The sequence below is a fragment of the Plectrocnemia conspersa genome, unplaced genomic scaffold (genome assembly GCF_051122295.1).
Source record: "Plectrocnemia conspersa isolate PC_06_02 unplaced genomic scaffold, ASM5112229v1 ptg000013l, whole genome shotgun sequence".
Classification (NCBI taxonomy): domain Eukaryota; kingdom Metazoa; phylum Arthropoda; class Insecta; order Trichoptera; family Polycentropodidae; genus Plectrocnemia; species Plectrocnemia conspersa.
This window is the reverse complement of record NW_028277177.1, coordinates 13,536,989-13,555,802: the sequence shown is the minus strand read 5'-3', so window position 1 is coordinate 13,555,802 and position 18,814 is coordinate 13,536,989. Positions and strand designations below refer to the sequence as shown.

Below are 18,814 nucleotides of genomic sequence, written 5' to 3'. Positions count from 1 at the left end.
AGCTGACATTAAATAGATATAAAGGAGCCGGATAGCTGGGCAGACGGTTGACGGAAGGTCATCTCCATAGAGAATCTAAATCACTTTGTAAAGAGGAATTCGCAACAGATCGAAAGCGTCTAAATAATTTCACATAGAAAAAACTTAAATTTGTAACGTAAACAAATTAAATAGTTAGAATAAAAATAGCATACGCTTAGAATAAAAATATAGGAAGACCAGGATTAAAATATAGGACAGTTTTGTGCATTAAAAAAAATATTATAATATTTATAAATATAAATAGGCAATAATTAATGTTTTTAATAATATCTTATAATATATTTTGCTTGCACAAACCTATTGGACAGGTTTGAACAGAGAGAGCGAGCGTTGGTCAGAAAAGTGAACACCCAATGAGTAACTCTCAACGATTCTGCAAAGAATCTATTTAATTGTATGTAGGACACGAAGGTATTTAGAGCGATAAACGAAGAGGGAATATCGACAGAGCGGTAGCGAACATCACGCATCTGACATTGTTGCGAGCCCAACCAAACAAGTAAGCACTAAAACACTTTGATATTGCTCATGTATTATTATGCTGACCATAAAATTGAGCTTGAGGTTAAAATACAGATCATATTTTATAAATAATAGTTATTCTTTATTAATACAGTGAAATCTCTTTGTAAATAATACCAAATAATGAAATTCCCAGTATAACGAATTTTCAATTTGTCCTCTAAAAGCTTGATTGAAAAAACAACATGTTTTCATTGTAACGAATACTGATCTCAGTATAACGAAATATTTTGATTCAAATTTAAGAATCACGTTACAACTTGACACTCAAACTTTTTTTATAAAACATTGTTTTAATAAATTTAATTGTGTTCATTACAGTATTCTTAAAAATGTTTTGTAGAAAACTGTTTTTTTTATAAGTCATTAACTATACTATGTAATAAACACTGACTAATATGCATATTGTAAAATATCGATGGCTTAAAATGCAAACTATCTATCATTGTCAATTTTAGAGGAAGGATAAAATACCAAGTGATTTATTATTTAAATAATATGAAGTAGTACTAGTAGTTTTTTATAGTTAAAAATTAAACTATTTTTTCTACTTATATATAATAATATTTTAAGACAGATTTAAAAACTAAACGGTGGTATTTTAATTGATTTTGTACTGAGATTTCTGTGACATGAGAGTTGTTAAATATTTTAAAAACGCTTTTTAATAATTACACACATCCCTCGGTATCACAATAGCACGGTTTATGTTTTCATTTCTTTTCCCCTATTTTTAAAATATTAAAACACGTTTATAGAATACGCATTTTAATTTATTAAATAATATATTATAATTATTAGACGCGAATATGTTTTAAACCCAAAAAGAATGTACAGTATGTATATAGACTAAGAAAGAAAAATACATTAAAGTTTAATTTTTACTACATACTCTGGAAGGTTTTAGTTCGACGTCTAAGTCGAAGCCGGTCACAAAGCCACGCACCCAAACAATCTGTAGAAAGAAGCGGGAGTGGGCCATAAAAAAGACAAATATCTCCTTTCTACCCCCACGCGTATACCGCCCCGTCTCACCCCATAGTGCCCTTAATAGCTATTCGGGGTTCGAATAAGGACACTATATTCTCCGGTAATTGTCTTGTTTTCATGTTTCCCTCAACTTTTTGCTTGCTTTCCTTTCGATTATCAGGAAGTCGCGTTGAGAATATACCCAGCGAATTTGGCAGACGGTCGATTTGATGTTTTCTACGCTTTAGATACGTAACGTTCCGACTTACATATGTAACCAGTTTAATCTCAGACACATTAAAGCAAATTGAGGACTCCCAAACATCCATTTAATCATAAAAACTGTCCAATATATCAAACGTTATATAACGTTGTTTACACGTTTTGCTTAGCTGTTTAAGAATATTTTCGCTTTTGTGTAGGACGGTGATAAAACGTGAAACATGGAAGGGGGTAGCAATAATGAGAATATGGAAGTGGTTCTTAAGCAACTTAGGATTCTTGTATATGAACCACAAATGCGGCCCCATCTAATAAAATTGGCTACAATTGAATTGGTTCTATCGTAATTCCCATCCCCTGTATTTATATAGAATTCTACTATATTACGGAAAAATTCTACCCCTGTCTCGAGGGAAATGAAAGCTAGGAGTTCAAGAGTATGACGCGCGTAGTTTAAGATCACTGCGTTGATTATTAATTATTAAAATAATATACATATTGAATACATACATATGTATTCGAATAGAGGCTAAAAAATGCGGAGACGTAAAGTCAACTTTCGACAATTTCTCATATTTATATACGCGTGCTTTCGTTGGAATCGTGCTTACCTCGGGCTATATTTCCAATCTTTCTTTTTTTTTACTTTCGTGGAAATCGAAATAATATTGACAAAGTTGCCTTTCGCATTATGTGTTTTGTCTCCCTTTTTAAAATGCAAATGTAAAAGCTCGTGTATGTATTATATACATACATACACATAAATGTATATATGGTTTATGAAGTAATGGTATGTTTTAGTATGAAAACATAATTTACATAATTACTGATTTTATTTGTATTCTTGTATCATTTTTCATTTAAACTCTCTTCTAGTAACAAAATACTTAAAAACCATTGAATTGCATTTTCACGATTAATATACACATATTAAATTTATTTATAGTACTTAAAATTAATTTATTTAATACAGTATAAATAAAAAATATATAAAAACAACAACAAAATGCTTATGATTTATTAATTTTAAAATAAGCTTTATTGGTATTCTAGTTATATATTAAAAAGCCCCTATAGGGACATTTCTTACATGTTATTTTTTTCTCCGTATGCCTCCGTATTTGAGAAAGAAAAAAATAATTATAATAATTTTCTTTAGACAAATTGCAAAATAAACCGAAAATGGTATGTATTAGTTTTCAATTTTAAGTACTATATATAATATTATACATTATTTTTAACGGTGAAATGTGACTTGTAAATATATTTTTTATTTTACTGATATTAAATCTGATTACATTTTATTGCTATTATTATTTTATATCTTTTATCTCTAAAATTATATACTTATATGTCGCCTTTAAATAATTGTAATGTCTGGTATGGCATTAAAAATTAGCGTAAATAGGACGATGGGTTGTAAAAATATATTAATCCCATTTTTTTTTTGTACAAATCTAATGTCATGGATAATACAAGAATAATTATCGTTGAATAATCAATGGACCATATTTAATAATACCACATGTATAATTTATGTTTTTTTATTAAAAAAAGTGGTCAATTTTATATTTTTGTTGTGCTTTATAAAATTAGACAGCATATGTTTCAATATAGTTTTTGCGTTCTTACGTCGAGGAGGTGCGGCTTTGCAGCCAAAATAGCCGCCGTAAAAACTTAATTATTATCAAGTACATTTTACCAAAAATAAATATTATCGGGTTGTATTTCTTAGATTAAGTGCTAATGGAGAAGCTGGTAGAGAAGTGATGTCCACTAGATGATCCGCTCAGGTCTCTTGAGTTTTTTGTTGTTATTTGTTATCGGTCTCGGTCTGGTTGTTGATCATCTCTCCCGATGGGCGTAATCGTCTCTGACCCTCTTGAATCGCATGATGTAATAGAACTTTTATACTCAGTGTCACATCTTTTAAGCTCTTAATTCGAGACGTCTCTGGAAAATTACAGTTGAAGTTGGTTAGCCAACTGCATCGCTTGGATATTTGACCAACAAAATATGTTGTCATGAATAAATAAAACCGCAAAATTACAATAGCGGTTTTTATGTAGTAGACGCATCGTCTATTGCATACTTATGATTAAATGTGTTATATATAAATATATACACACACAACTTTTAACATAAATATAACCAAATTACACTTTAATAACATAAATATAACCAATAATTTATTTATTTGCATGGAACCTTTACAGGACATGTAATGTCGCAACGGAAGATTAACAACGTAATACAATGACGATATAAATGTTTTTAAATTTAATTTTATACTTTACTACCATTATAATCAACCTTTATACTCCCAAAATGGTTAACTAACATAACCTTCAAACTTTACCAATCAACACCTAATAGAATTACAGATAAATATTATATTATTCCCATGAGTTGCATTTCACATGTATTATACGCTATTAAGCTCAAATACAATTTTTATTTAAAAATATTTTACATTGAAAAGTATAAAATATTTAAGTTTATTTATTAAACTCACGAATACGATTGGTTATTTGTTTAATTAAAAGTTTTAAGTAATACATTTGTAGATGGATACCCCAACGCTTTTCAAAAAAATGTTTTGTGAAGTTAAGCATGTACTGTACATTAATTAAGCTCATTTGTTTGTATTGGTATTGGTTATTATTTGGTTAACTCTCGGTCTTGATAATTTGAACAAAGTAAAATATTCCAGTGTTTGGTATGCGATCCTGCATTGCTCTGGGAATACGGCCGCCAGCGATGTACGTGTGGAATAATAAGTCCTACAGCCCTTCATTGTCTGAAATGCCTTTAGGTATTCGGACCTCGGTTTTGGAAATAAACGAAATTAAGAGGAAATAGAATCAAGGGGACACGAAAATAAAGAATGAAGATGGTCCTGTTCGAAATGGTCTGAGGCTTATGGCTAAATGTGCGAGGGATTTCTTTAATGGAACCATTGAAGAATGTAATGGGGGGACTGGGGGCGAACTCCTAGTGTAGCAATTTCCAAAACTTGTTATCCTCGTTAGGTTTATGTATATTGATAAGATTTGAGAAAAACTTTTACGTATGTTGTCTGTTTTTTTTGGTTGGGGCTCGAGTAATAAGTGGCAAAGTTTTCCTATTAAAGTACAAAATACGGGGAGAGAATATGCTGACGTATCACGGATAATTTTCTTGTGATTGATTACACACCAATGAGAGAATAAAGATCAAAGTTTTACCATCGCACTTTTCATGAGCGCGTCTCATGAATGCCAGAAAAATTTGGCAGGCGCTCGCCACACAAATCGATTTTATTATATTTTTAAACTGTGAATAGTTTATATTCAACGAAATAACAGTTTTAATTTAAACGTATTATAACACGTTTATACTATTATCGTATTAATTGCTACAAATGTTTTTTTTTATATATTAAAAATGTTTGGTAGTTTAATGATATTGTAACATATTTATGTAAATAAAAGTAAGAATCCAACTTGAATCAATAATGATAGTTTACAGTAAATAAACAGTGGCGATATAAAAAACACGAGAATGCTATCACTCTTTCAATGGAAAGCGAAAGTAAGTGATAATGTAATTTATTTCAGTTTCTTATTGAATATGACACCAAGCAAGTTTTTTTCCCTTTGTGCATTAAAAAAATAAAATAACTAATATACATAGTGACATCATAAAATTATTGATTTTATTTAAAAACTGAATATAAAAAAACGTTAAATTAATATTCTGATAGATATATTAATTTTAATCTAGATTTCAATGATTTTTTTTATTTTTTGTAAACATTACAGTAATTCATTTTTATCAACAAAAAAAATAGTGCGCCCAACGTGGGGCTCGAACCCACGACCCTGAGATTAAGAGTCTCATGCTCTACCGACTGAGCTAGCCGGGCAGATATTATGATGATGTTTCCAACTTAGCAGGTGAGCATATCATATATATATGTATTAGTTGTACTAAAAATATTTACGTATGTAATTGTAAATATTGTTTATCTATACTATATTTTTTAAAGTCTGTTTTATCTAGAACTCGCTAATGGAACACGGCGATATGATTTGTTTACATAACGTTATGCAGCGAAAATACAAGCTTTTAAACCAGTGGTTCTTAACCTTTTCAAAGTCACGGTGCACTTTTGATCATGGGAAAAAGTGGCGGTGCACCAGAATTAAGAGGTCGAAAAAAATATGTGGACATAATTTTTATTACATATTTAAAAAAAATAATAGTAACATACAAAATTACATACAATTTTTTTACATATTTTTTTAAAATTAAATTATATAGAAAAGTTTTTAATTGAAAATAAATTTAGTTAGTTAATGTTGCCCTAGAAACAATTTTTAATTACGTGTTTTAATAAAAATATTTGTATTCATATTTGAAGGTGCTCTTTGGGTGGCAAATCTAAGTGGTGCATTTTTCCCCCTTTGTTTACCCAAAATGACGTTCCTGCTTAACATAATGGGATTTATATGATCAATCAAAAATTAATTAATGTGATACCTGAGCTTGTTGGCTTTTGCTGATATCAGAAATATTAGATCGAATATTTGATATAGTATTTTTTCTGTCTTTCTCGTTTTTTAGTTTTCATATTAGTTGTTGTTGAGAAACCAAGCTCACACAAATATGATGTTGAAAACTGTAACAAAATTTTTAGTGCCTTCATGTAAAGAACTGAATATTCCTCTTGGACAGTAATCCAAAAGTTCTTCATAGTTATTTCGGAAAATTTAATTTTTATGGTACGATCAGTCGACAATGAGACTAATTTGATGATTTCGTATCCGGTCATAATTTTATATATTTAAGGATGAAAAATAATGTGCAATCTTTTCTTCCAATAAAGTTAAATGTTCTATTATTGCGGAAATAACTCCCTCGAGAATGTTTTCGTTAAGTAAAGGAAACATATCTACTTTTTTTTCTATTATTCGATTTTTCCAAAGAGTTATTTTTTTCCGAAATCCTGTCAATTTTTCAATGGATGTTATGAATTTTTCGTTTTTTCCCTGAATGATTGTGTTAACGTTATTCAAGTAATTAAAAATATCTGCTAAATATGCCACTTTAGCATACCAATCATTATTCAAAATCTTACAAAATTTTACAAAATCATCCATACCTTCATTTCGAAAAAAGATTAACAATTCATTCTTAAGTTCTATGAATCGGCATAAAACTTTACCCTTAGATAACCTCCTGACTTCAATGTGAAAAAGCAAACACTCATATATAGCTTCCATAGAAATGCAAAATTTTTTTAGCATGCGTGTTTTTAATGGTCTCGATTTTATGAAATTCACTATATTTTAAACTTGATCTAGTACAGATTATAGTTCTGCTGGTAATGTTTTCGAAACTAAAGATTCTCTATGTAAAAAACAGTGCTTAGATATAATATTAGGTTTTCTTGTCTTTGCAAGGGTTACAAATCATTTAAATGAGCCTACCATTGAAGGAGCACCATCCATACAAATTCCTACACATAACTCCCATGATATTTTTAATTGTTCTAAATATGAATGAATAAGATCAAAAACATCTTGTCCTTTCGTATGCTCGGTAAGTTCTTTGCAGCATAGATATTGATTCACTATTTTGTTTTCATTTATGAAACGAATGAATCCTAGTATTTGTGCTTTACCGCTAATGTCAGTAGATTCGTCGACTTGTAAAACAAAATATCGCTTGGAAAGTTTATCGTTAACTATTTTCTCAATATCATCCGATATATTTAATTCTTTGTTTTTATTGTATCGTTTGAAAGAAGAATTTTCATAATTTTCTTTTTTGCTTCATCACCAAACATAATTTTTCCTATTTCACAACATGCAGGTAAAATTAGAGACTCTGCTATAGTATGTGATTTTAATTGTACAGCAATCAATTCAGCAATCTTGTATGACGCCAGTTGTGCCTTATCGGAAATTTTAACAGTTTTTTCAAAATATTTCGCTTGTTTATTTTGCATGCTTAACAGTCTTTTGAAGTAATCTTTACTTTTTGATGCAAGATCGGCGTGCTTCGTAGTGAAGTGGCGATTTAACTTGTCAGGATACATCGCCCTATTGGACAGTTTTTCTCCACATACAACACATAGTGGAATGTGATATCCTTCCTCATTGATGCTAGTAAAACTGAAATCTAAATATTCTTCAGAATACTGTCCATTATTTTTTTTTATTTTACTGGATATATTTTATTTTGTATGAGACGTATGATGTCTAGTAACATCGTCACTACTTCTTCCACTTGTACTCCCAGTGTCACTAATATTTTGCTCTGATTCACAATTTCGTTTGGTAGTAAATTTATCCATTGTGGGGATCACGACTATAATAAAATATAAATTGATTGAAACATTAAGATTTTACTATTTTGCGGATTTTTTGTTTTTACCAATTTTCTCGCGGTGCACCGGTTAAGAACCACTGTTTTAAACAAATACAGCTAGAATATTTTAAACCAAAAGGGTAATAAAGTATTAATTACATTTTTATATAAAAAGCAAATTTATTTTTTACTATAATACAATAGATGTTTAGCATGTGTATACAGAGTGTTTTATTATTTGTTATAAGCTATCGAAAGTGACTTCGGAACTAGAAAAAATATTTTTATTGTGCTATGAAATTTTCGACAAAAACACTAGTTTTGCTTTATATAAAAAAATAACTATGTAAACACGCTATATATGATAAATTTTAAAAACACACTGAAAACATATAAAAGGAATATTATTTTGGTTTAGAAATATTTTATTAGCTATTTTTTGTACTATTATTTATAGCAATATATCCTACTTGTCTGGTGTATGGCGATTTGCACCATTATATAATTTAAAAAAATAAAAATGAGCAATTATAAATTTACGTAATTCTCGTAAATTACCCACATGTACGATATAATTGATAGTATATTTGTACTGAAATAATTATACTAAAAATGAAAATTACGTATTCCAACGCAGTGCTAATTATACCTATACGAGATTGACACGTGTGGGTATAATTAGTACCGGTACCTGTATGAAAAGATTGTCATTGTACGCCGATACTCGTGGATTTAAATTATATACCCTTTTTAACTGCATTAAAAACGCAGATGAAGTCAGTTATGGATATACATACGTTGTAAATAAGAGCAAATAAACACATTTATAGATCTAGCAAACTTTCATTAATTTACACAGCACACAAACGCTTCAAACACATTGAAATTCGACGCAGTGCCTCGTAAACTCTTTTACATCCAAATATTTCACGGGGTCCATGTCAAAACCAAACAGGTACGCCCTTGCCAATTAACCTTTCCGCGGTTGAATCAAAATGGCGTCCATTCAAACGTTTTGTCCGTATAAATTCCGGCGTATACACAGTCCGGTCGAAAGTTAATTAGCGATGCATGGATTGTTTTGTAATGGGGTGTTTAATTCAATGTGTCGCACGGGCTCGCCGGACCCGGTTTTGACCACGGCCCGCCATTTATTTCGACCGACCGGATAACGCTACACATCCGTGTTTTGACCTAAACAACGATTTATATTGAACCAAATTTTCCGGGCCAAATTTCCTTTTGATTCTTTCAACTAGGAAAATTTAAAATTAAGCTTTAAGTGTAGAGATAATTGCTATTAATGTTAAACTTGATAGAAACAAAAATATTTCAAGAAGGCTAAAGGTTATTTATTCAAATTCAAGAATAAGTATTTTGATTTATGTTATAAGTTAAATAAAATATTTCATATTTTTTGAGAAATGAATAACATCGTGAAATAAAAAGGCACTAGTTTCATGCGATAAAGACTTTGTGTTTTATTATTTTTTTAAACTAATACTTTAGCACGGACAGCTAAAATAAATAAAACGTATTGTTTTACTCTGTAATGATCTCTTTATATTACCAAAAACGGTTATTTAAAGTCGACAATAAAAATAAGTAAATAAAACTATTTTTTATTTATATTTTTATTTAATATCGGCAGGAGTTATAGGGCTGCTTTAATTTAGTGCTAATGTTTTCGGTCGAATCTCCTCAGTGTCGACATCTCTCCCAAATGACTCAGGTGATTTGCGAAGCAGGTGTTGCCGTTATTAAATTTGTTTTAATTAAATATATCAGTTTTCAGAGCCGATTAATTAGATTTAACATCGGGCGCGGCGCGTTAAAATACTTCTAATAATAATTAATTAAAATTCAACACCATACTCTCAGACATTATGTAATATTTTTCAATAATGAAATTTTCACCGCTTCCATTAAATTAGCTGAAAAATCCTTTCTTCCTAACTTTACGACTTTAAGTCGCAGTATATATTTTATATCGGTCTTTGAAGATTTTTTGGAGAACGGCACGTATCGCCTTTTTTCGGCGTTGCAGAGCGGCACCTTGAAAGGGTGTCCCTAATGGAATTTTGACCTTTTCTTCACAAAGGGACCTCGAAGGCTTTTCACCGCGGACCTTTCATCATTCCCCGAAGTGGACGGGAAACTCTGCTTTGTCATCGGTACATCGACCTGTAATCACTGTAATTTAGTGACCAGACGTGAGACATTAATGGTCCAACTAACAGCCACCGCGGCGGTACGCTCCGAGACCGTTAGTGAGGGAACTTTTCACAATTATTATTTCAGAGCCACATAAACAAGCGCATTTGTTCGAGAAAAATCTGTGTTAATTACCAAAATTATTATCATAAAGCGGTGATTATGTTCCACGCTTATGGCTGTAGTGGGTGAGAATGTACTGATAATGTGTGGGAGTGGATGAATTATGGTAAGATTGCGCCAGAATTCTAGTAGATGTTCGAAGTTGTTTTCTAGTATGTATAGAATTTGTAACTTTGTATCAAAATGGCGACTGTTCAAAAAATTAAAAAAATTGGTAGGAAAAAGTTAAGAGGTAAAAAGCGTTTCAAAATATAAATTGAAATCTAATATAAATTAAAAAAAATGAAAACTTGTAATTTAAAATGGCAAAAATTTTATATAACAGATATTAAATAAAACAATATTTTTTTTAATTACATATTTACCTAATTCTCGCGGCCTTTGCTGAACAAAGATTGAATGATTGAAATTATTTTCAAAATTAAATTACTATAAATAATAGTTCAGTGTCACCAGTGACTAACGATAAAATTAACATGAACCCTTATATTTTAAAATCAGAATTAATGATTAATTAAATTAATTATCATATATTATGTTCGCAGGCTTTTTTTTAATATCACAAAAGAATAAAAAAAATTTTAATTTATTTTTTGTTATAAGTGTAGTCGATTTTACTAGTTATATGTAACATAAAACATAAAACATAATAATAATAAATTAGCACAAAATTTAAATTTAGAATATTTAAATAAAGTATATAATTAATAAATGATTATCAATCAAAAATAATAAATACGACCCAATGTAAATGATAATATAGCATTTTGAGATTTTATTTACAACCATTTCAATACATGATTGAAATAATATATTTTAAATCATATGCGTACGCTTAATTTTAGATAAGCGTACTAATAAAACAAGGCACTGAGCAAAAGATTAAAATAAAACAGTCGATTTAATTCCGGAAATTTTTATTGTTAAAATAAACATAAAACGAAACAAAACGCCCTAACTAGAAAAAAAACACTCATCGGTTATCCGTGATTTTCCTTTGTTCGGTTCTGCGTTTTCTTCCTGTTGCAAACCCGTCTTGACGGATGATTTCCTTTTACAATCGCTTAATCTTTTATCTTTTTTGTCCTTACGTATACGTAGATACACACTATAAAAGCAAACAAAATGGTTTGAAAAATAAATTCGTATACGGAAAGATATTTTTTTATTTTTTAGGTATCGAACAATGTCATAATGGTTGCGGCCCAGGCGAAACAGAGTCATTTTAGAACATGCTCTGGACGTTCCAATAAAAATAGAGATTTAAAAATGTTTTGCAGACGACGTCGGGTAAATCGTGATAAAAATAAATCGTTTACTTGCAACAGCCTGCAACCGAGGCAAGTGCATTTTGCTGTAGGCTTGGCGGCTATTACAGATAACCATTACAAATTGTACTCCTGGGCGCCACGTAATGTGTATGTGTGGGTGATTGTGTTCAACTGTATTTGTGAATGCATATAGATATGTGTGTATAGTATGACAAAAATACAATCAATTGCTATTTCATTAAAAGCGCATCTTTAATGAAAAAAATACTTAAATAAATATTTTGATTCAATAAATAAATATTTACACAGTCAGATATGAGGTTTAGTTTCGTGTACTTTTTTTTATATAAACACAAAAATATTGTTAGAAAACAGCTAAAATCTAGTAAATAACATGTTAACTACACTTTTCTCTATAAGCCGAATATATCATTTACAGAAAAATGGTTTAAGATACATAATTAACATGTTATTATTATAATTATTATTTAAATTTGCCTCTATGGACTCGTGCATTTTTGTTGAAAAAATTAAAAACTTTTTTTTAAAACAAAAATTGAAGAATTAGTAATTTATTTTTATGTTCAAGTAATGTATCGCCTGTCTTAATTTGACGAAAGCTCAGTCTATGCTTTTCCAACTTGAAGTTAAAAATTAAAAGTTGAGCAGAACAGCGACGTGCGACCAATTTCGTGCTACTGCAATGCGTTAAGACAAGACACTAAAAATATTGTATGAAGCCAAGTATTAAAATATTTTTTCAATAACATGATCGATATAAATAAATAAATAAAGAATGAGTTTGAATCCATCTTGGGCAAAGCTCATAAGGCTTGTACTATATATAGTCCAGAGGTGGCCAAACTTTTGATCACTATGAACGACCTGCTTTACTATTATGAATTATATATTATACTATTATTGCAGCTTACGATCAATAAATAACACTTTGCAAGACCCATATCTGAATTTTATTTCAAGTATTCATCAAGATTAGGAAAATCTAGGAAAGCAATATAAGTGACTGTGGCGATCAATCTGATTTATAATTATTAATAGAAAATACTAATTTTGATCTTCCGGATACAATAGAATTTAAAAAAACATTAAGGTCCATATGGAATTCGAGCTCGGATCTTTAAAGTATTAGTCACTGACTTGTACACAAAATACTTATATCTAAATTTTTATTTTCCGTATTAAGATATAAGCTATTGTTATTATACACTTATTATTGATCATACCTAACTTAAGAACTAATTCATTAATGTCAGTTTACTCGCAATATTATTGAAAACTTTAGAATATATAGCAATTAATATATAATTCTGTATGAATTATATTCGATTAATTTTACTGTTAACATTATTATTCATTATATGTATTATAATATAAAGTTATATTAATAAGCTCTATCAGCATTATAATAATAGTATACACATGTGGCATAATTATAATTATCTTCTTCTTAACAGCCCGGCTAGCTCAGTCGGTAGAGCATGAGACTCTTAATCTCAGGGTCGTGGGTTCGAGCCCCACGTTGGGCGCAATATTTTTTAATAAATTAAAAAAAGTTAATAACAACAAATATAAATAAAAGCAATCAAATCAAAGATTGCATTTAATAGAAATAGTTTCTAAAAAAATTCGGTAAGTTAGCGACATATATCTATTTATAAAAAATAATAACATAAGTGCAGAAAGTATTTAAAAATAAAATGCGATTGCAGACTTACGGAGGATGGATACAAAAATAGAATTTATTCATGAATTTTGATTTTATTTAATTAAAATTATTGCTGACTATTTCGACTCTGTATATGCATTAGTTAAAAAAATGTTGGTACATATATACAGTACTGAATTTCACCTAGCAGACGGACGGTTTTGGCGAGCGTTGATATTTTCGTAAACAGACATTAATAGCTTTAGAATTTGTTATATAATTGCGATATTTCCGTTACCATGATGCTTTCTATTGCACGTGCGCAGATTATTTTCTCTTCAGATCTATGTAAAACTATTGTTAGATGCATAGACCATTTAAAAAAATTGCAGATATTTAAATCATAAAAACTAAATTTTATATACCCGATATTTTTTAGAACATTTTTATCCGCCGAACACTTACAAAGAAGCGTTTTTCATATATCGGCAGATTCGTAGCGCGAGATCGTAGCAAAGCCGTCCGCAGAGTAATTAATCGAAGAGCAAAAATGGTCGGTGTTGCCAGGCGTCGTAAATAATGGCCACCGGCATTCGGCCAGACTTGCTCGGCTTTACAAATAACTGTGGTCCGCTTATCTTCGGCCAAAGCCAGAACCGTTTACACAGCCTCCCATTTGCTCTTCATTTGTTCGCTTTTTACCCGCTGGCTTAAATCTCCCAAAAAACGAGGCGAAAAATTCCGAACCCTGCCGTTCTCCTTATTTGCGGTCGCGGGCTATCAACGTAAAGGGTTATATGCTTTTTTTATAGTGAGATATTCTTCACTGTGATGTTATTAAGTTAAATGAGTACATACACCCTTCACGAGTAAATAAAAAAATAGTTTTTTTTAATATAAAGAATAAGATTCGCAGGATTAGCGTGCCACCAAATATTTGTCGTATAAAACATAATAAAACTACTTGTTTTAATTCATATTTATTTGTCACGTCAGCATTAAAAAAGCGCACGTGCTGATCAGATATTTTAACGGATTAGGATTATTCCTAAACAAAAAGCAATCGATGCCTATGTCAATACAAATAAATGCAGTGTTCACTGCTAGGTACATTTCACAGAATTTGTCAGCACAAGACTGGTGAAAGATACTCTAATTTAGTGCCAAGTGATAGCGTTGCAAAATTTCTAGCTTTTTAAATAATATACGTTACGCAAAACTTCATATAATATTTATAATAAACTCATTGGCGAAATGGTCGAGTAAAGAGTCTCTTCCTCAAGCTTGCATTAGATTATATCTGACATATTCACCAATATCTTCTACCTGAACTTAAACTTTATAGAAGATGGCATTTTTACTACTTCGTTTCCGACTTGGAAGATAAGAGTTTGGTCGAGCTCGCACCAAGCGGAGCTACGTGAAGTATCGACCTGGATGATTCTAAGAATGACGAGGAAGCAGCTGTATATTACATTACGCCAGACAAGATCTAACTCTAAACTCTCTCTTTTTTAAGACTAAATATACAGACACTACTATGAGAACAGCATGTATTTATAGTGATTGCACAAATTGTACGTGTATTTTAGAGTAATAAATGCGCAAATTAATTAAACTATTTCAATCGCTAATTTTATATGAATTTATTTTATACGGAGCATAAAGCATTTATTGTATGTAAAAAAAACATAAAATAAAGCTAAAATCGATTTTTAATTTCAATAATCGTATGCATCAATCAAACAGATCAAATTAATTTTAGCTTGCTACGTTTTTTGTAAGACTACGCAAACTTTAAAAAGCTCGGTCTGTATTAATTCAATAAAAATGTTTTATAATATAATATTTAATTAGTTTGTAACATATTAAAATATAATAAACAACTATTTTTAAGAAGCAAACTGCAGTCAAACTCAAGTCTGATTTAAAATAGTAATAAGCAATTGGACAAACTTATTATAAAATGTTTAATAAAAAGATATTGCGAGCAAGGCATGTAAAATTTCATGATTTTACAGATAAATGTATTTTCATACAGTACATACACAAATAAAAAAATGAAGTAGTCAGTTCGATGCTTTTATTGATTCTGTCGATTTTCGTGTGTAAAAAAATCGTCAGTGTGATTTTGTGAGAATAATCCAAAAAGCGCTCGTTTCCGTTGCTTTTGATCCGTCGCCGGAACAAATTGATTCTAGGGTCCGTATTTTGAGAATGATGGAAAATTTTTTCGTTTCAGGTGGACCAGGATAATTTATCCTTGATCGGCAATCACGACATTTGCGCCAAAATCGGCACAAAGATCCCCTAAATTGAGTCTCAAACAAAAGTGCCTTAACGAACCTCTATCTTAAACTTGAAAGAAGATTATTTTTGCGATGCTGATGTTTAGTTCGGTATATATATTATATCTGTCGATTATCAATTATTTTTTTGTGTTAAATAGTTTACGTTCTACTAAGTATAAAAAGATAATATAAATTGTTATAATATAGACAATTATATCACAAGAAATTCTCGATTAAAGTAAATCTTTATTTTTTTAGTAAAAGAATATATAAATTTCATTTAATTCACATCTACATTCAAGGCAGGTAATTTAAAAAGTGGGATGGATTTCCGATTAACACTCTGAAAACATTGTTTAACATCATAAGTTTTATGACCGACTCTAGGAATTACGATTAGTTAACATCTCGTTTCGACTTCCCCGAACATTTGACGGTCAATGAAAAATAAAAATGCAAAGCAAGAATTACTATAAAAAGTCTTTGCTAAAATTTGGCAACTGGCTAAATGAAATAAAAGTGATGAAGAATAACCGGTAATTAAATATGCAGTAAATAATATTCAGAATTAAAATAATATCTTAATTAGATTATGAATTAATTATGTACTTATGTACATTTTACTATTTTTGGAGTTAGTTTGTATGTTATTTATTAGGTATAATATAATTTACATGCATTTATTTTGACCCAAATTGTTATAAATTGAATCAGTAAAAAGATTTTCTATATACAAAGATCTATATTAAAATATTACAAAAAAGTGGCCAAGAGGCGATTTTGACAATCCATCCCTAGCGAGTCGCAATCGCGTCCCTTATTCTTGCTGCCATTACTTGAGAACGCTCTTCTTGCACGAGCCATCCAGCTTTTCAACGAGCTTGGAAGATAAAAAAATGTTTTCAGAAATATTTATGAAAAATTTACGTGGAATGGTGTTCTTCTATTATTTATTACTTTTTTGATTTTTTTTAAACGTTTATTATTGTTTATTTAATAACCATCACGATGCATTGGGATAACCTGTTAATGTCATGATGTTTAGATTTTCAATAAAAAATACATAATGATTATTACATTCATTTTTTCATGTGTCGAAATTACTAGAAAATTCTCGAGAAATTAAGATTAATTTTTCATTTCTACTACTAATGACATTTTGAGTTTTTGTTTTTAACTGTTTGAATAAATTCAAATAAGTACCAATGTAGTTTAATTTTTGTTTACAAAGATTATTGAAGCTTATTTCAAAGTGTATGAACTAAAAAGTGATTATATGTACAAATATCTAAGAGAAACGTTAATATATTTTGGATGTTCAGAAAGTAAATATTTCAATCGTTTACGTGTCCGCATGGCATTAAACTTGATTTACAGCAATATTGTACTGGCTGTGTGTGCTTAAAATGGCCGTTTCAATAAAAAATCCCGCTTAGTGCAAGGTTTGTTCAATGATTTTCAAATGAATTGAAACGGTTAATTAGTTTGTTATAAATTAAACCATTTTGTTATAAATTAAACATCATTGAAAATCCTAAATAATAATGTCTAATTTGAACCATTAAATTAAAAAATATATTTAAAAAAATCAGAATAAAGCAAAAATAATATTTAAAACCCAAAAAGTTGAGGGTCCGGTATTCGCAAACTCGCTAGCTTCGGTACCTCACGATAGTGAGGTACCGACAGCTAGTTTTGAATAAGATACACTAATAATTCATATAGTTAAATAAAACAATGTATCACGTAAAATATGACACAATAAGATCAACAAACGAGCAACCTTCACCTTTACTTCTCCCCTAGTCGTTGCCAGGACCGAATTCTGATAATTGGCTGTTTGTATGCGCAATTCGAGCCGAAAACCTTTCCGAACAGTTGTCAAGTCGTTTGTCACCAAAAATCCCCCCATGTCCCCGGGAAGGTTGCGTAAGCTATGATCCGGCTGAAGAAGGTTGACAGTGAATATGAGACGACCGAAACCTTTAACCGTTCTGCTGATGCCGGCATTAGTGAAGGCAGTGCCGTGATCCTCATCTTTGGTCGGGATTGCCAATATTTTAACCGTAATTGGACCAACTTGTGTTTTTTTTTCTTCCGACACCTTTTTTTATTTCTTTTCCCCCTTTGCCGCTCGGACGTTTCCGAAGTAAACCCATCAATTCACTCGAGCGGTAGTATACCCGTCGGACGTTTGCTTTTTTCTGTAGGTACTCTGGTTCTCTGGCACAATCTGCTCCGAAGGAAACTAATTGAATGAATATGAAAAAATATAAAGAAAACGTACCATCAAATTTTATTATACGACGGAGTTTAATTATGTTTTGTTTGTGTTATTCTTATTGTAAATATATGTATTGTTTCTCAGTAAGAACAGTTTGATTAGATCTTTTATAGTAACAATGAAATATATTATCATCTGCGAGTATGCTTTGCTCGTGATATTGCGAAATAAAATCTACTATAAGGTATTTTTCGAGAATTCTCGGAGCCTTGGTTCACACCATCATACGTTTTTTTTATTTTTATTTTCAATAAAGATAATCATAATCAAAAAATAACACAATTATAGAAATGCTTAAATGCAAGCGCAAATACTCAATAAAAAGACCTCCCGAAACAATTTAAATGCAAATTTAAAGCTGAAAAGCGAAAGTTTCATAGACGAACACATACACACAATTCGGCATTAATGAACTATACAGCTTCGGCGTGCATTCGAACGCGGCAAGACAGCAATTATACACAACGGCCGCGATCAATTAAAACGTCTGAACGACTTTTTGAGCCTATGGGGGAGGTTTATTGTCGCGCCGGAGCTTTTGTTTGTGGCCAAGTTTCCCCGGGAGCTTTGGCTGCGGTCGAAACGTCATAACGCAGTTGGATGCGGTAATTAAAACCGTCGCCGGCCAAAACGCGATGCGTCCAAAAAGCCTTTCATCTTTACAGATTATTAAAATTTTACTAAAAAATTTTATGCTGTGTATATATTCTATTTTATGTGTATATACAATCGTGTTTATGAGAATGTCGGCTGCCGTGGAGAGATAGCGGATCCGCGGGCCGCATTACAAACGTAAATCAAACGATGCATTCGCAAAGCCAGTAGAGCTCTTTGGCTTTTTAAGTGAGCTGTA

The 18,814-nt window shown here is 30.5% G+C and overlaps 1 protein-coding gene and 2 non-coding genes across 3 annotated transcripts in view; 1 reads left to right on the top strand and 2 right to left on the bottom strand.

Moving 5' to 3' along the window:
- Nucleotides 1-18,814, bottom strand: part of LOC148227338 (estradiol 17-beta-dehydrogenase 11-like) — a 243,294-nt gene that overhangs the window by 111,828 nt on the left and 112,652 nt on the right. The window lies entirely within an intron of this gene.
- On the bottom strand, nucleotides 5,590-5,662 carry TRNAK-CUU (transfer RNA lysine (anticodon CUU)). Its single transcript has one exon. It is a non-coding gene; the product is annotated as a tRNA-Lys (tRNA).
- On the top strand, nucleotides 13,195-13,267 carry TRNAK-CUU (transfer RNA lysine (anticodon CUU)). The gene has a single exon. It is a non-coding gene; the product is annotated as a tRNA-Lys (tRNA).